The sequence below is a fragment of the Podarcis bocagei genome (assembly GCF_964188305.1).
Source record: "Podarcis bocagei genome assembly, chromosome: 8".
NCBI lineage: Eukaryota > Metazoa > Chordata > Lepidosauria > Squamata > Lacertidae > Podarcis > Podarcis bocagei.
The window spans coordinates 60,991,532-61,010,258 of NC_138133.1; the positions used below are offsets into that span (position 1 = coordinate 60,991,532).

At 37.9% G+C, this 18,727-nt stretch overlaps 1 long non-coding RNA gene across 2 annotated transcripts in view; it reads right to left on the reverse strand.

Moving 5' to 3' along the window:
- Positions 1–18,727, reverse strand: part of LOC308593110 — a 36,876-nt gene that overhangs the window by 892 nt on the left and 17,257 nt on the right. The window contains exon 2 of one of the 2 annotated variants that reach the window (XR_014010730.1): positions 663–2,355. This is a non-coding gene — a long non-coding RNA (uncharacterized lncRNA). Of the gene's footprint in view, positions 1–662; positions 2,356–18,727 lie in introns of those variants that run through there. The other variant, XR_014010731.1, reaches the window with a different exon arrangement.

The window sequence follows — 18,727 nt, forward strand, 5'->3', positions numbered from 1 at the left end:
TGGACAGCAGTAGTACAGCATTTGTGGATTGCAGCACAACTGTGAAGTCAAATGTAATCTCTCTGGCATTATGGGCATGGAATGTTGCAAGAAGACAATAGCTGGGCCAGGAGTTGTAAGGAAGGAGATTTGGGGGAATTTGAGGTACATGTGAATCTTAAATCAAATCCAGTTAGTGAGAAGTCTCTTTCGAAAACAGAGTGAAATTGTGTTTATAGTTCCATGATGAGGCTACTTGAATGATATCAACAGAATCCTGGAACCTGCTTCTGAATCTTATTCACATAGTCACAGACCTACTGAGCTTCCCAGTTTGGAACATAGGCAGCTGTCTTATACTGAGTTAGAGATTGGTCCGTGAAGTTCAAGGAGAAGGGGACGACAGAGGACGAGATGGCTGGATAGTGTTCTCGAAGCTACCAGCATGAGTCTGACCAAACTGCGGGAGGCAGTGGAAGACAGGAGTGCCTGGCGTTCTCTGGTCCATGGGGTCATGAAGAGTCGGACACGACTAAATGACTAAACAACAGTTCAGTGCTGTCTAGTCTAACAAGCAATGGCTCATCAGGTTTTCAATCAGGAGACTTGCCTAACCATATTTGGAGATGCCAGAGTCTGAACTTAGGACCTTTTGCAGGCAAAAGATGGGCTCCTTCACTGACCTGCAGCACTGAGCCTTGCTCCACACAACCTGAAAGTATATTTTGGAACACATCTTATAGCTCCCCATGACTGCATGGCATGGAGGAAGCTCAGTAGTGGTAGGCAAGCTGTATTTCTAAGAAGTACTGGGTTTCCTAGTCCACTGTTTGGAAGTGGGTGAATCCTAGGAAGAAAGGGGGCAACGAAGACAAAATTAGACAACAGATACAACTCACAGGAATAGCCCATACATTGATCTTCTGACAGCTGGGAGTGTGAGTCTAGGTTACAGGCTCTTCCCTTAATTGGAACAAGGAAGAAGAAGATGCATATGCACCCAAGGGCTTGTTATTGTACAGATGCTGATTCACATGACCAACTCTTCCATTGCTCTCCAAACGCTTCTGGTCCTTTGGAACTGGTAGTGTAAGTCCAGGTTAAGCCCTTTTACTCAAGAGGAGAGCATGCAAAAATAATTGTGTGTATTAGGAGCCTGGCTGATCTTACACTTCTTTCTCTGTTTCCTTGCTTAAAAATGTTTTTGTTACAACTTGTTTTGCTACCTTCTGTTAGGTTGGTAGGGCACTGGGGTGGAGAAGTAATCTGATTCCTCAGGCATGGGCAAACAATTCAATTAGCATATTCTCTACTTTTCTCTCTCTCTCCCCTTTGCTTTAAAGTACTCTCCATTCTACTAGTCTAAGATTAGCTGGTACTTGTAATACCATCTTTTTAAAAGAAGGTTATTATTGTTTGGAACACCAAGAACTTTCCTTTCACTGTTTCAAATATCTGTAAAATGTCTGATTTCTAGTAAAGATATTGTGTTGTCTCACTTGCTCTGCTGCTTGTACAATCAAGATAGTTACATTACTATGCCACATTACTGATTCATTTATCTTCCTGAATCTGACCCATAACAGAAAGTTCAAGCGACGTACAGCTAATTCCATCAGGTTCCTTTTTTTAAAAAGTCTTTATTACCATAACCTATGTGGTTTCCTTCCACTTTAGAATGGTACAATTTTATGTTCTAGTTTGTATTATGTTCCCACAATGAACTGCCCTATCATAATCTGAGTAAATGCACAAGCAAAGAGAGTCATTTAAAGCAATGCCAGTAGTGTTCTGCAGCCAGAGAAGGTATCATTACACTTTCCTAGTCTCCCATTATCTAAGTGATGGATGTATATAGATATATATACCTGTAGGTCAAAGCTAGTGAAAGCTTTTTTTATTTTATTAATCAAATGTGTCCTGCCTTTCTGCACATAGTCTCTAAGGTGGCTAAAAGTGTGGTCCTATACATGTCTACTCAGAAGTAAATTCTATTGAGTTCAGTGGTGCTAGTTGTGAGGAAATGTGCAATGTCCTTATGAGCAAATGGCTATGAGGAAGCTCACAAGCAGATCATGGCGGCATAAAACAAAAAGTAGCACATGGAATTATATTAGCTTGGTTTTACAAGAAGCACACATTATCAAATCAACTAACAAAAAGTTTTAGATAACAGCAGTTCTTCTTTATTTCAATGCCTGATATCTCCTCATGGTTTTCCATTACAATTTCTTTTAGTAGTTTTGCAGCTTAAGTCACTGCTGGGGCGTGGGAGTTGTTGCATACGTCCCAAAATGTTTCCAAGCTGCTGTCAATAAGACTTCTCCATATTTGAGCTGTGGACATTTTTCTGGCCACTCCATGCTTCTCTAATACCTGTAGAGAAAAGAAAAACACAGTGCAGTTACAAACCAATGCACAAGTAACAGGAGAAACATCAGTTCAGAAGCAATCTTCAGATGTTGTTTTGGTAGCGTAAAGAGAGAAAAATTCATGTTTTTTTCTAAACATACTGCTCCAAAGTGGTCTCACAGATATATTTCATTGGTGTCGCAAAAAACAAGGTATTGTCATTGCCATCTGTTGCTTCATTTAGTTGCATTGATCAGGTGACCCTCTTTATGTCACACTGTTGGCCATTGATATCTTTACTTCATACGAAACTGTCCTGAATAGGAGAAGCACTAAAAGTAATAATAATCTGATTTACTAATGTAGCATCAATTTGTTTTTTCTGTATTTTAAAAAAACCGCTAGGTTTAATAAAAGAACAACTAAGATGAGTTGAATTTAAGATAAATGCAAGAGATAATGTCTTCACACTCTCTTGAATACATAGAAGGGACATGGGTGCATAGAACATAACAAGGTCTACAGTTGGAGTTTTGTTTGTGTTTACACCTCTGCAGTTCTGCCTGTTGAAGAAACCCAATGAGCAGTTTAAAAAGTAGCTTCCTACTTCCGATATGAGAAAGTCAAAGTAAAATGAAGCTCTGGCTGCATGCAGTTCTCCCTTGTGTTTGAATGTTCTGTCTCAGAATCCCAGACATAGACTGTAAACATGAATTACTTGATGTGCTATACACATCAATCATATACCTCATTGTAGCTGCTGTGATACCAAAGGCTATGCATTGCTTCCGCACCCAACTTTTAAAGACCTTAAAACCCTATATTACTGTCCTTTCCAAACTATTTAGTTGGCATAAGTTACACAGACCTGGGAGAAGGCGTTGTGCTGTGAACCCATTCCCACAGTCATCAGTGGTAGGCAATATGTGTTCTTTCAGATGTTGTTAAACTCCAACTCCCATCAGTCCCAGCCAGCACAGCTAATGGTCAGGAATGGTGGGAGTTGTAGTCTAGCAACATCTGAACAGCTCCATGTTTGCTACTCGGGCTGTCGAACATGGCTATGATGCTCTTGGATTCACTAATGACAATAGATGTCAGAACTTCTATAAGCATAAATATTTACCCATTATGCTCACTGTGTGAATGTTTATCTAGTGGGTCTCTGTACTAAGCTTTTGCAAGGATGTTACTGAAAATGGAAATTCATATTTATATTTTAACTTATCAACACTGGAACCTGCATTTGTTAGTGAGTTAGTGAGAAAGATTCATGGCCTGCTTGCCATGAATTCCTAAGTGGAACTCAATGCAACTAACTTTTGAGAATACATGTTATAGGACTGCAGTCAACATTTCCATATTTTACTGAAGGACAATGAAAAATTTCTAAGTGAAATTCATGGTTTTCAGTTTTACTAATAATGTTCTAATAAACTTTAATGTGGGGTACAAATATTTTCAATAAATGCACACAGTTTGCTTTCTCTGTTCTCGTTCTGCCTTACTGCTAAGAGCTCTGTCCTGCTGCTCCTCTTTCCCAGTGACTTATCCCTCCAAATCAAGCAACACGTCTTATGGAGATGTCACCATAATGTCTGTTAATGGCATTGACATCATTGGGGAATTTTGGGGGCAGAGGTCCGGGGCCTCACTCAGCAAAATCAGCAAGAGGAACGGCAAACGTAGCAGGGATGGCTTACATCATTTGGAAGTAAGCAAAGTAATGCACATTTATTTTGTTTTACTTAAAACATATCTATACCACCTTCATCAAAGATTCCAGGGTAGTTCACAACAAAATAAACACATCACCAGCATCCACAGCAAACCTGGCAATGACTATAAAGTTCCACAGTAGCTCAGAGCAGAACTTTCATTGGGTCTGGCTCTGATCTGTGGCCCACCATTCTTGTTGAACTACAACAGATGCCCATGATCTGTACTTTCCAGAAATAATTAAATACATCTTTGTTTTGACGAGCCTTTCCAGGTGAAAAGGTGTCTTCCTTAGGTAATTCCTTTTGTATTGTTTTTCATCCCATTTCACTGTTTTTATTATATGTTTGCAAATTGCCTGGACACACATGTAAAAAGTGACTGACAAAACCCCTGTGAGGCTGGTTAAGCTGAGAGAGGATGACTGGCTCAATGTTACCCAGCAAAATTTCCAACTGAGAAGTGGCAGAACCCTGAGACAAAGACTCTAAGCACTACACCACACTGTCTCTCTCACTTAGGTTTCATGATGTATTTAGGTTCAGGCGCTAGACAGTTTTACAATAAATGATCCTTGCCCCTTTGGGGGCTTTTGTTTTTGAGTTTGTTTCATTGTAACTGTCCTTTTGCTGGCCTGTACAAGACGGGTGCAATGTTCTCACAGAATAACAATCTCATGCTCTGTGTTTGTGCAGCTAAGCAACAACACAACTTTCATTTTAGATTGTTAAATATTCAGTCATCAATTGGGTTGATTCTGGTTTCATTTCCCACCCCCCATATTTGTTTTATGTGCCTGCAGTTTCAGAGGCTTGAGTCAGGTGGCTCCTAACTTACCACCAAACCAGAGAAATTATTTACATATTTTTTTTGTCATTTAAGCATTAGTACCATTTGAACTCGAGAAAAGGCAAAGTCATCCCAAATGGAAATATTATTACAACAGAAGATACCAGCTGTTTTAAGAGACTGTGATTTGGTTTAGAGAATGTGAAGGACTGATGTTGAGATTAATTGCTTGTTGGCTTGCTAGAAAAGTCATGCTAATGATTGTTGCTTATCGCTAACAACCACCAATTATTTATTAGAGTTATAAAAAAAAAACTAGCTGATGGCACCTATAGTGCGTGAAGCACTCTCCAAACCTCTGGAATGACACTCTTTGCCATGCCCTGTCAAGCTTATAATTTAGGAAAGACCCATGTGAGTTTCTTCCCATAACATATGCAGATGACTATTACTTTAAAAAAAGATCTCTGTAACTCATAAATAAAGTAGATGAAAACCCTGCAATACAGGAATATGGAAGAGCAAATTCACCATATATTTATAATGTCAAACCATTATTTTCAAAAGGAAAAACACACAAGATGTGTGTCTTCCATGGGGCTTACTTCCTAAGTATATTGCCCACTAAGGGAATTATTCTGTGCATACTTGGGAAGTAAGCCCCATTGAGCTCAGTGCACTTAAAGGTAAAGGTAAAGGTACCCCTGCCCGTACGGGCCAGTCGTGTCCGACTCTAGGGTTGTGCGCCCATCTCACTTAAGAGGCCGGGGGCCAGCGCTGTCCGGAGACACTTCCGGGTCACGTGGCCAGCGTGACGAAGCTGCTCTGGTGAGCCAGCACCAGCGCAGCACACAGAAACGCCGTTTACCTTCCCGCTAGAAAGCGGTACCTATTTATCTACTTGCACTTAAGGGTGCTTTCGAACTGCTAGGTGGGCAGGAGCTGGGACTGAACGACGGGAGCTCACCCCGCCGCGGGGATTTGAACCGCCGACCATGTGATCGGCAAGCCCTAGGCACTGAGGTTTTACCCACAGCGCCACCCGTGTCCCTCATCAGTGCACTTACCTTTGAGTAAATATGTTTGGGATTGGGCTGGACAGTATACAATCTTAAATCTCGCCTATTCCACAGTTGTTGTTATACCTATATAGGATTACTCTGGAATAAACTGTGATAGGATCATAGTTGTGCAGCATAGCCTACTAGGTCTGTAAAATTAGAGGACCTGATTTCAGAAGCAATTGCTAAACACATTTACCTGGAAGTAACTCAAATCAATTTTAGTTGAACATAACATTCTAGTAAATAAATATGATCTGCAGCTACAATTCTTGGCATAGTTTATGAGAAGTAAAGACCCACTGGATTCAGAAGTAACACTATAATCCTTACTTAGATGGAAGACCCATTAAACTCAGTCAGACTTATTTTTGAGTAAACATGGATGGTTACGTGCTGTTACTTCTAAATAAACACATTTAGGATGAAATAGGGCTGCACATCTGATTTAATCCAAGTACTCTACCTCATCTGGTTTTTGAATTACAGTCTGATGATTTTTCTCAGCAACCAATTGTCCCTTTTGTCGCTTAACAATTTGTATCGCCTTGAGTTAGACTAAGTATCGATATACAGACACATAGAAACCTCAGCAGGGTATGTGTAAAACATTTTAATCACAAATCTATGAAAATAAAATAGAGTATAACAGGTGCTGACATTAAAATACCTGGTATCATCTGATGCTAATTAGATACCTGAAAGCATAACTTTCTTGAGTGACATTTTTTGCTTTGCTGTTCCCTGCCATGTGCCCTAACGAAATATACCTTCTATAATTTGTAGTTTACAATTGCAAATTCTAAAAACAATATGCCATCCTGATGTCATACATAGGCATACTTCTAAAGGTCCTTTGAGTATCACCATTGCTATGTCCCATTATAAAAGAATACAGCTACCTTTTAAGAGCACTGCACTCCATCAACATTGCAGATAGCAAACTAGCCAAAATGTCTTCAGAATACCACCACATCAGTCTTCCTAAGTTCCTAAGTCTCATCAAACTAATATCTCTATCTAGATGTGTGCTGCCTATACATCACCTTTGCATGCTGCACCTGTGATAAACTTGTGATAGCTGCTGTTGCTGCCACAACAATACCACTACACTGGAAAGCATTCTGATTGTTTCATTGCACTGACTTACCACAACCCTAAATTCTTTCTGCAGTAGTTTAAAGGATTGTATCATTTGGCCAGTTATGTGTAAAGGGAGAATAAAGATTGGCCTTGCTTTAGACAGATGTAAAAAATTTAGTTTAGCATCCTCCCAAAACTTGTCAGGAGTTATCCTTCAGCTGCATGTCTTGCAACATTCCTGGGGAGAGTTAGGTGTAACAGTTCTACTTAAGCTAGTATGAATGAATACCAGATATTTAGGGACTTTAGCAGATAGCATACAAACTAAAAGTCTTCAAGGGGAATGAAAGAACTTCAGCATGAAGTTATTGCATGCATATTGTGCAAAAGCATTAATAAGTTCTTGCACATGGCACATGGTAGTTGCACAGAATCTTTTCAGTGGGTCCAGTATGGGAACACTGTGCAGCAGATTGCATCCAAGGTTATTTAATCTTTCTTTTGTTAGCCTGTACTGGAAGAATATACGATAAAGTGTCAGTGAGTCTGATCAAAGGAGAAAGTACCTAAACAGAATTTTTACTGTGAATGCAGTAAACATTTATCTCCGACATTATTCAAACTGCAGAATTTGTTCACTGGAAAATGCATTAAAAATAGGACTGCACAATGGAAACCTAGTGATGAAGGGGGAATTTAGAAAATTGTTTTAAAAAATAATAATCACAGCTGCATATGCAACACTGGCATTCCTAGAATGTTTTAGAATATACATATATATATTCCTCCACCCATCAAACACTTAATATAAGATGGGTGCTCTAGGCAATTTGCAAACTATAGTTCCATCTAGATGTATGTCAGTGTAAATCAAAAATCTTCCATTCACTTTTTCTAAACAAGTATGCCATAATCTTTCCTACCCTTGTTTCTGTCAAACGCTCATAAATCTATTGCATTGCACTGTTTTCGCAGAATGAAGTCAAAAATCACAAATATTCTGAATATGGTAAAATACACATCCAGCAAGACTATCATCCTAGGAGATGTGGGTAATTTTCTTCACCTGAGGTATATATTTCATTGTAACAGAACTTTAATAGACATCAACTAATCATGTTTAAAGTCTAGCTCTTTATTATTGCCCTTTATCCATAAACTGCTCTTTTTGCTGACCTTAATATAGATGGTGAAAATAGCCAACCTTCCACATAAATGGTTATCTATATGGTCCCCCCCCCTCACCTGGATATTTAAGGTAGGACTAGTTGGACAAGACATAAGTAGCATTTTGTCAGTTTTAAGGTTCCACCCATTAATTTCTTTTGATCCAAGCCATCTAGCACTTTCATATAATACCTATAAATGGGTAACCCTAAGATATAGGGCTTTGGGTCTTTCCAAATATTCCTGTAGATTCTCTTCGAGTTTTAATCTGTTCAAAGCTGTGCCCATATAAAGAATTTTGAATATGAGGAATCACTTCTCTTGGATGTATAGTTTATAGTTTTGTATTTATTGAATTCATTTGTGGGCTCCCTTAGGATGTGAAATGTATGGAAATATATGTGCATTACTAAAGAAAGGCCTAAATTTATTCTTTCTTCACATCATGCTCTTCTTTTCAGTAGAGGTTTTTAATTCAACACAGAACTAGAATGAGATGGAGCCAATTTCCTGGTCTATATGTGTGACAAATGCTAAAAGTAGCACAAGATTAACAAATTAGTTGAAGGGTAGGTCTTAAAAAAATGTTTAACTTTGTCTTACAAATAAAGATACAGGCTTTATTTAAAATAAAGCCTTCTTTACAGATGTGCAGGAAGAAAGGATCTTTTACTTCCCAGTAATTTAAGAAGAAAAGTTGGTATACGTGGAAAAGAAAGAGAGGGGGGAAAGCCTTCAGTAACCTGAACAAAATTGTATTTGTGAAAAATTATAAAGGTTTTATGACTTTTCAGTGCAAATACTGTTTTCTCTTGAATGCTTTTAAGTTTCGTGTTTGATGTTTCGTTCCATTTTTAGTGGTATTCATAATAAAAATAATTACTGTTTTCAGAACACATATTGTACATCTTACAAAAATAGGAGCTGTTGAGATACTGTGTTTTTTATTCATGCAGCTTCCCTGTATAGGACAGGTTAACCTGAAATGAAAGTAAGTGTGTGTGTGTGTGTGTGTGTGTGTGTGTGTGTTGTCAAGGGGGGTTGGAAAGAGATCATGCACGTACACAAGCATACACAGACAGAGTACAGGCACATGTGTCTTTATAAAAAGGCTTAATGGTGGCTCAAAATAAAAGGTATGGAACTTGACCTTTCTAGCTGACACAGTAATCACCTACTTGATGTAATCCAGATCTAACACCAAATAATAAAACCATATGTGACAACAGAATGATTCACATTATAAAATTATTTGTTTGTAAATAGCTATGCTTAACCATCATCATATATGCATGGCTTAATTTTCTCTGTACATGGATGTGTTTCACAAATCCTGATTTTAAGTAGCTATTAACTTAGATTGGAGAGCTTTTTATGCCTGTGGTTCGGGATTACCTCATCCATTCTGCTTTTAGAAGCGTGTCATAGCCCACCTGTTTTGCTTTTGCCTAAATTACATCAAAATAATAGCATTCTTTACTGCGTACATTCCTACTTTCTGTATCCTAACATGATATCCATGTTTAAAATTCAAGTGCAGCCTTATTCAGGTTGTAAGTCTCAGTCATCCAATCTCCCCTTCACATATCTGTTCATGTTGACAGACTATGTCATAATACATCAACAGAAAGATCAGCACAGAAGAACAAAAATTCATCACCTGACAGCAAGAGGAAAACTGATTTCCACTATTAAATTAGCAGAAATATACCATTACTTCAGTACCAACGAGGAGACCAGGGTTAAAAGAATTCATGGTGTTATGATTCTGCAGGAGAATCCATTTTGTCTGTTTGAAATAATATTTACATGAAAAAACGGTAAGGGCCAAGAGGCAAGGATCAACACTGAAAGGTATAGAGTCAACTTCTGCCTTGTGTCTCCCAAGTTTGCAAACGTTCATTTCCCCCAAAAGAAAGTTAACTAGGGACTTTTATTTCACAAAACAGTTTTCTGGGATTCTTTGTTTTATTAGTTCAAGACTCAGATCTTGAGATGCTTTGACTTTGGCAACTGGTTCATAGCTTAGGCAGAGTCTAAACATATATATATATACACACACAAAAGCTCCATCCTGCTTCCTTATTGGTGGAGATAGAATTTTTAATATACTATCCTGAGCCTTGGTGTTTCGGCAGGAATTTAACAATACCTGGAATAAATAATGTCTTTTGCAGCCTGGGGCAACAGCTGCCACTTATGCATTAATTCTGCCCCTGTTTGAACACTCTCCAACATATGCACTTCTCTTTTGTCTGTTATCCTAGAGTTGTGTTATTCCCAAATATTGACATCATCTACTTTTATCAGCACTAACTGCTCTGAAGCTTCCTAGTCTCATGCTCAGCTCTATTTCTCTCTATTGATTATCTTCCTCACTCCAGCAGGTACCGAGCCGGAGATGCTGTCCTGAGAAACAGCTTCCAATGACTTTATACGCACAATTTACACGGAATTGTTTAAAGAAGATATTAGCCTCAATACAAATCAGTGAACCTCGTTTAGTCAATACTGCACAATTCAGCTGTTGGCACCCTGTCACATGTTAGTCTTTAAAGTCAACTACCATACCCAATCTGCACATTAGCCATAGTATTTAGTTTCATATTAAAATGAGGTGAGGTTTTGTTTTGGGTTTTTTTACTCGACTTTTGGTTTAAATCTCCTCGGTGCCCTTTTTACATCACCTTGCTGAGCCATATGATAGTAATATAATTTTAAGTATAAAAACCTGAGATTAAATGCTTGATTTTTGACAGTGTCCTTAAATATAATAAATTCAAAGGGAAATACTGTTAGGTTAAAATGGAGTGTTTTTCATTAAGTCCAATCAAATGGTAGACAACAAAGGATCTTTTATTTGAGAATATGAAGTGAAAATGAAAACCAGAAAACCTTTACTAAGAAAAGGTCCGGCTAAATTATGTTGTAAGGAGCTCTCCAGAGTGAGCCTTGTTGTTTCACTAAGAGTGAATTAAACTAAGATGCATTATAGAGGGAATACTATACCAAGCGGCAAATCTTAGTGTTTCATGAAAATGAAAATAAGGCCCAGATTCATTCAGCACAGACAAAATGTAAAGGTTATATATGAAAATAAATACTGCAGCATCAAATCTGCTCTATTATAAGGACAAGGTTTGCAGATGAACATATTTCCTTTTGTGTCCCAAAGCAATCTATATTATTTTAAGTGTGGGTTTGTTTCCAGCTTATCCTCCCCTCTATTTTTTATCAAAATAGTATTGCAATAATAATGGTATTTATCAGAATACTACCACAGTTCATATAAAAATAATTGTCCCTTATGCAATCAAATTAAATATTGTTATAATACGTGTAACGTTTTGAAAAAAGCGATGCTACATTTAATAGCTTACTTTCACTGAATTGTACACTATTCTGAACAGCAGTGAAAAAGTGCTACTATTATAGTTTTGAAATGTAAATGCATCTTATGATCATTATTTATAGAGGGATTCTACACATATCCTGTTCCATGTAATATTTTTAAAAGGAAAAAAACCCCACCAATGTGCACAAGATGTCAAAATCACAAGTGTGATCTATTTTCAAGGACGGATGGGGAGTTTGGGAATCTGCAGAACAAAGAAAATAAACTCTTTTTGAGAATACTTGCAAGCTGTGTCTTAAATATTGATTTTAAATGTGTTCCAGCAATCCCTTTTTGGCAGAGTTAAGTTATGAATGTAACAAATTCCAGGGGTGGGGAAGTGGTGGAATACCTGGCATAGGTGTTTGGCTGTTTAAATAATATGCATTTTATAAGAGTTCTTTTTCCCTCTAAAGAGCTCAGCGAAGGACCCCAGTTAGCAGAGATATGTGGAAAGATGACCAGCCTAGCCTCCCTTATGGACACACACACACACACACACACACAGCTTCCTGAGACTCAGAGAATAGCCTTTTCCTCTAAGATTCAACCGACAACAATTCACATATGAAAAGGGGGGAATATGCAGGCAGGACCGAAATAACTACATTCTGAAGCAGCAAAAAGGCAGGTGTGATTTAGGAATTTATTGTGCTTGTGGCTGCTGCTGCTGCTGCTGCTGCTGTGTATGTGTAAGCTACTTCACAGGGCTGAAGTCTATTTTCCATGAATCTAAAATATGTAAGTGTAAATATACAACTGGATGCAAAAAATTTGCCCGATGCTACTTGGTCCATTTATGTAGGTAGCTTTCCTTATTTTTATTTTAAATTATTTCTATTATATTTTTCTACTGCTTAATCTATATGCCTCTGTCTGTATATTAAATATTGCTTCAGTTGCAATTTCATTTTCAATTCTTAATATCAATTTATTTTTTAAAAAATACAGAGTCTATAGAATGGTAAAATACAGCTATACTGCAATCCTATGCATTCCTACTCAGAAGCAAGCCCTACTGAGTTCAGTGGGACTTACACCTAGGCAGGTGGGTATAGGATTGCAGCCTTAAAGTAATTTTGCACTGTGCTACTATAATAGTAGCAAAAGAAACACAAAGAGCACAATCCAATCATAATTAAAGAATTTTAATCCCCATTGGTTTCAACTAGAGAGTTCAGCACAAGCTGTGAATGTTTCCTATTGAAACCAATGGTACTTATCACTGCTTAATATGGCTGGAACATACCCATAAGCCAATTATATATTGTATGTTTGATGTGCCATATGAGAACACATTTTTAAAAACTATAAATGGGCATGAAGTACTGTATTGCTTTTTTAAAATTATATATCAGCAGATGCTGGCTTTTTACAAGTAAGGGACAATGCATAACCTTTAACTTTATATAAGATTTAACTTTTTCTGTAATGATTAAAAATGTCTATCAATATTATATTATCATGCTTATTTTTACCATAAGATTATTTAATGCAAAAAAAATATTGTTAGCTATATGCATTTGCTTCTCAATAAAAGCAACATCGAGTTATGGTGTACTGTACTTAAACTCTGTCTATGTGGGACTACTCAAAAAGGGAAGGAACTGGGTTTTGAAACTGTTTCATACTATTGGGAGGGATTTCTTTTTTTAAACAAAACTATATGTATATCTTTTCTTTATTTAGAGGGGAGGAACCATATTACCTCCATAAAATCAAATGTTTTCTTAGGACTAATGCTTCAGATCAAGTTGCTAGGTTGTTGCTTTTTTACATTTACCATTATCGTTGGATAAATTAAAAACAAGTTTAACCAATTTTCTTGTTTTAACATTAGGTTTCTAATATATATTTGAAGAAAGAAAATTGCCTAAATTGCAGGAGATTTCTACCAGCAGATCCTGCATTATCAAGATACCATCATAGGTGTTGTTTATTAGCAGAATGCTGTTAGCCTTCTTAGCTTACTGGGTTGTTTTTTGTTAATGCTTACAAATTTAATCTCAGATATGTGTATCTATGATTTAGACAGGTGTCAGTCAGCATTAGTGTGTCAATTTTTCACAAGAAAATAGAAAAGAAAGTCTAAACCTCTCCCATTAATGTAGCCAAGTTCCAAAAAACCATATTATTAAATACCATTTATATCCTTAAGGTAAGAATCCACTGAGAAAAACATCACACTGTTTATGATATATCTAAAGCCAAATTAGGTATAAAGCAGTCTAAATAGTTTCCTGCTTTCTTTAATCAGTCTCCATAGGTGTTCATACAGTGAAGTGAATAGGGTGAAGCTATTAAAGGAACTGTAATTGCCTTCCTGAAGTAATAATATATCTGGTACAAATGTCAATATAACCCTCAAGAATTCACGGGTTCTGTGCCAATAGGAATGACTCAGTTTTACATCAGAATCTCCAACTTGTTTACTTTGAAGCAAGTTTCCTTGATTTCAGTAGCACTTACTTCCAGGTAAGCATGGTTAGGATTGTATCCTTAGGATATTATGCTAGCCCATGGTTACACATAGTACAGCACATTATTGTGTTTATACTAATACGTACATGCATACAGAAAGAGGACAGAGGAACAAATGCTAAATGAAAGGATTTGATACAGTCATTTCCATCCCAGAAAAAATATACGAACTATTCAATTCTGTGCATGTTTCCACGCAATCTCACTGTCTGGTCAGTGGGGCTTACTCCCAAGTAAGTATCTACAGGATTTCAGTCAGAATTAGTAAGTGGGAATACAGTGGTACCTCGGTTTAAGAACAGTCCGGTTTAAGAACGATTTGGTTGATAAACTCTGCTAAACTAGAAATAGTGTCCCGGTTTGAAAACTTTACCTCGGTATAAGAACAGAATCTGATGATGGAATGGCACCGGCGGTGGGAGGCCTCATTAGGGAAAGCACGCCTCAGTTTAAGAACAGTTTCAGTTTAAGAATGGACTTCTGGAACAGATTAAGTTCGTAAACCGAGGTACCACTCTAGATACTAGTATATATTATCTCATTAATTTTGGATCTGTAAGTGAAAGGAGATGGTATTTTTTTTTTCCTGTTATACAGGAAAAATCCCAAGGCTCTCCTGCCCATGAGCTTTGAAGCTAATGTAGGTAGACCTACTTAAAGAGACACTTGCTGCAGCAGTTAATGTAAGACAATTTTGTATAAACCCAAGGGCCAATTCATGCAGCCCTTTTAGCCAGAGATGTGATTTTTGGGGATGTGTGTTCAGAACACATAGAAATGAAGTCTTCTCCTTGCTCTAACATGTCTCCAGAGCACAGTTTTCCAGGTCACCATAAATTTTCCAAAGGGGGGGCCAAATGGTGGAATAAGGAGCCAATGGTGAATCTAGAAACTGCTTCACCATGGATTTAGGGTTGACAACTCCTCTGGCAACTAGCAGTTAACTTTCTAAAATGGGCAGTGGAACTTTGGAGGGAGGGAATATGCATACAAGCTGACATTTTACACATAATGGGACTAGTGTACATGTATGAAAGTGTGCGTACACACTTATCAGGGGAAGTATTCGATTTTGACGCATGGAAGTAAAGAAAAGGACATTTGAAATGCTGATACTTGTGAATATTTATACTGAAGTGGGTCTGACAGCTAAAAGAGAATTACTACTTATGAAATTCAGTTTTGCGAATTGCACGAGAACTAAAAGGGATTCACACTGCCAGATTTTTGTTTGTTTGTTTTTTTTTACATGCTGTTGACAACTATTACATGATAGTTTGGTCATTTGAAATGTACATCATGTGTTGACTCTCTGTGACAGCTGTTTCAACACACACAAGTAGTACCTATCAACAGGATGAAAGCTTGCCTTGAATGGGCTTAGCATTTCAATCCAATGAAAACAAATACTATTCAAGGAAATATTTAAACATACAAATATTGATTTTAGTGTTTTGAGTTCTTTTTTAAAAAAGTTTGAATGAATACTGATGCTATGTAGCATTCTGCTCCCCCTTTTAAATCATTTTAGGAAGAAATCATACACAAGCAAAAAAAAAATCCATGTCTTTGGCAAAAACAAAAATAAAATGAAATATGGCAAACCTACCCAATACAGAACTCTGCAATTGCTTCAAGGTGCACATGTCATTTCTGTGCTTACAGTAGTGAATGGGCTTAACTTGTGTACATATGTGAGCTCAACATGTCTCTATACTGAATTTAAGTAGTTGGCATGATAATGGTTCAGTGGGAGTAAACTCCTTTTATATCATTTACATAATTAAACTGGCCGATACTTTAATTCTGCATAACACAATTTCATTGGGCCAATAGTCTGATTCCATCCCCAGAAAGTAAAACTTTCAAATAAACTGAGCCCTCATAACAGCAAAATTTCAATACTGTAGAGATGTTATTCCAGTATTCCATTTTGGATTTGCAAGAATGAATGCTTGAGAGCTGCATAATAGTCTGTTTAAACATTTGAACAGCACTGGATTAAATGAAGAGGCAATTAATTCTTGGATTAGTATGTTTGTAGGATACAAAATATGTGGGGCTCTCAGATGCTGATTGCCTCAGGTATTTGGCCCACCATAGAACCAGGTGCTTAGTTTCATGGATGGAACCACTTCATGTTCTATAAGATCACTCTTTGGGAATCCATCAGTAAGTACCCTTTAATAAAGAGTAATTTAATTAATTTAAAGCATTAGCAGATATTAATATATTCTAGGCTAAAAGTATCTAAATAAAAAAAAATCTGATAACTAGTCTTTCATGCTATTGCTTGTACTAGATTCAACACTAAGGGCAGTGTCCAATACTAAGGTAAAGGTAAAGGGACCCCTGACCATTAGGTCCAGTCGTGACCGACTCTTGGGTTGCGGCGCTCATCTCGCTTTATTGGCCGAGGGAGCCGGCGTACAGCTTCCGGGTGATGTGGCCAGCGTGACTAAGCCACTTCTGGCAAACCAGAGCAGCACAGGGAAGTGCCGTTTACCTTCCCGCTAGAGCGGTACCTATTTATCTACTTGCACTTTAATGTGCTTTCGAACTGCTAGGTTGGCAGGAGCAGGAACCAAGCAATGGGAGCTCACCCCGTCGCGGGGATTCAAACTGCTGACCTTCTGATTGGCAAGCCCTAGGCTCTGTGGTTTAACCCACAGCGCCACCCACGTCCCGTGTCCAATACTACCCCTCCACTAATGGGTAACATCCTTCAGACGAAAGGGTTAAGGCATTTTTTATTTTTATTTTTTTGCTGATTACTGTGTCTCCCTGCAGCCCCTTGTGAGTCCCCACACTCTCTGAATCTACTTCAGAGATTTCAGGAACCCACCAGAGCAGATTCCAAGGTAGGAGATAAGGCTTTGGGAAGGAGAGCAACTGGCAAAAATTGCCTGTTCTCACTTTCTGCTGATGGAGGCCTTCTGTCAATAGAGAGGACAGTATTAGACACCATCCTAAACTTGCAAATGCTGCACCTGCACCTTGATTTCAATAAAATGAGCATGTGGTGCTCTTGACTGAGTTGTAACTTTAAATAATAGAGGGAACACAAGTAGCATTGTAAAGTTACAAATGTTTCCATTTTAAGCCAAGCAAAACGTAATAACTATCCACTTCAATTTTGGTGATACAGTATTTACAGCTATGTAAATAAACCTTCAAATTACAATCACTTTAAATAATCTGAAGCATAGCCATCTTTTCTGAAGTAATTCTATTTAACTGTCTAGCTAGTTTTGTGAAATTTCTTCAAAAACTGGATATCGCAACAATTTAGCATTGCACTTTAAAGATAATGGGATATATCAAGTTGGTATCCTTGTGCAAGAACATTTGCTCCAGCTGAAGCCATTTGCTAACACAGGAAGAGGAAATGTGATTGTTGCTTATTTTCCCTCTGCAGCCATGATAGCCTCCTACAATCTGTTCTGGAAGATTGGGGAACCCTCAAGAACAGATTATAGATGGTACTGGGAGCTACAGCTAAAATCTTCTGTCCTCCCTTTCCTCCATTAGCACCTTCCCTGGAGTAACAGCACTAGGGGACAACTGGATACTACCCATTTTTTAAAAGAAAAAAAATGTCTACTTCTAACCTGATAATGATAGTACAAAGTCTGAAATGAAAATTAGTCATCTGAAGAACTTTATTGTACCAGATGCAAGAGAAAACATTTGAATTCTATCAAGAATTGTTCCTTTATGTCAATACAGCATGCATGGCAGCAAAACTTGGTAGACTGAACTCTTATGCTCTGGTCATAAACAGTTGCACACGCATTGTTAGGGAATAGCTGACAGGGTCGGCACCCTCGTCTTTTGCGATGAGCACCAGGTATTCTGCCTTATTCCCTCCTTTTTTCCCTTTTAACTGAATTTGTTTTTCTTTGCTCACAGGGTGGCTGGGTGCACTGTAAAGTGCAGAGCTGATGGGGCCCCAAACACCTATCATCTCCATCTCCTCAGGAGCCTAAATGCATATAAATTAAAATGTGTACATTTTATGCAGCTGTGTGACATGGGTCATTTGAGTACTGCATGTAGCAATATCCTGAGAACTGCACCAACGTACCATCAGCCCTTGTACTACAGGTATAATGTTGGATTTGCCTTCACTTGTAGCTTGCAAATGGGTGACGTCTTTGGACTAGCCACATGGTTTTCCTATTATTCTTCATGCTGTGCTGGAACCTTTGGGATGAGACATCATTTACCTTTGTCTTGTTTTTCCCATGATATGGGTTGATCTTTAACAGTGTGAGATGAATGTGGCTGGTGTATGAAGAATGCTGCCTTAGAACTGAGACTTCATCATACTGTGCTGCACTATTGGCAATTTAACTACCTATCTAAATCTTATCTGCTCACAAAAGAAGCAGAAGAAGCAGAAGCCCTTAATATACGTGGAGTTTCACAGAGTAAAACAGGAGTTTAGGTCTCTGTCCCAAGGAACCTACAATCTAAAATTTGACACATGAGATGCAATAGGAGAGGATAATGAAGCTGAGGTTTAATAAGGAAAGAATATATATGCTGTTGATTTGTGTGAATTTATGTGTATGGGGACTACTGGATTCTGCCAAAGATGTTATGGAAAAGATGAATTCTGGCAAGGGGAAGGAAGCAAGCATCACAAATTGCTCAGTAGTAGAGCAATTGCTTTGCATGTAGAAGGCCATAGGTTTAG